Source organism: Laccaria bicolor, genomic scaffold (genome assembly GCF_000143565.1).
Source record: "Laccaria bicolor S238N-H82 LACBIscaffold_637 genomic scaffold, whole genome shotgun sequence".
Lineage (NCBI taxonomy): Eukaryota > Fungi > Basidiomycota > Agaricomycetes > Agaricales > Hydnangiaceae > Laccaria > Laccaria bicolor.
The window spans coordinates 1-1,093 of NW_001890435.1; positions in this window are offsets into that span (position 1 = coordinate 1).

The window sequence follows — 1,093 nt, forward strand, 5'->3', positions numbered from 1 at the left end:
CTGCCAATTTTTTTTCCCGCGCTTTGCGAAACCGTCGCAAGCCTCGAAAAAGACGGTCCCATGTGCATCAAGAGACAGTCCTCGGTTATCTTCTTGACTTCCCGGGCCACAGCTTACAAGTTCTTGCCTCGGCCACTTGCCCCGATCCCTTGACCGATGACCCCATCCCGCTTCTCATCTTAGCCTGTGCCATTATATGTATCTAAGGAGGCAGAACGTGCCCCGCCATCTTATCTCCACGTCCACCAGCTATCTCCGGCATCAACGAGGTTTGGCAAGTCCTCCCTCCAGAAGACCATACCAAAAATGGATTTACTCCGTGAGTTCTGGCTCGAATTTCATGTTCATGGGCTTGATCTGACGCTGACTACTACAGGAAGCGCCTCCCAAGTTTACGAAACGGACCGCCCATCCGTTCAAATTTCAGTTCTGCGGGAAAATCGAGTCTATTGGCAGAAATTGAGCTCAACAAGTGAGTTCTTACTCGTATATTATGTTCTTGGGCTCTATTTGACGGAAATTACCTCAGGAACAACCTTCCGAGTTTGCGAAACATCACGCCCAACCGTTCAAAGTCAGCGTTCGGTTCTGCAAAAAAATAATGTCTTTTACCAGAAAATGAGACTAACAGGTAAGTTCTCGCTCGATTCTTACGTTCTTAGGCTCTATCTGACGAGAATTACTCCAGGAACGATCACCCGAGCTTACGAAACATGAAGCCCAAGCGTTCGAATTCAGTGCTCGATTTTGTGGGGGGAATAAAGCCCATAAACAGAAATTAAGGTTGACATGTAAGTTCTCACTCGATTCTTACGTTTTTAGGCTCTATCTGACGAGAATTACTCCAGGAACGACCACCCGAGTTTACGATACATGACGCCCAAGCGTTCGAATTCAGTTTTCGGTTTTGTGGGGGGAATAAGGCCCATAAACAGAAATTAAGGTTGACATGTAAGTTCGCGCTCATTTTTTACGTTCTTAGGCTCTATTTGACGAGAATTACTTCAGGAACGACCACACGAGTTTACGAAGCTTGGCGCGCAACCGTTCACATTCGGAGAATAATGTCCCCTACCAGATATTAGGGTTGACA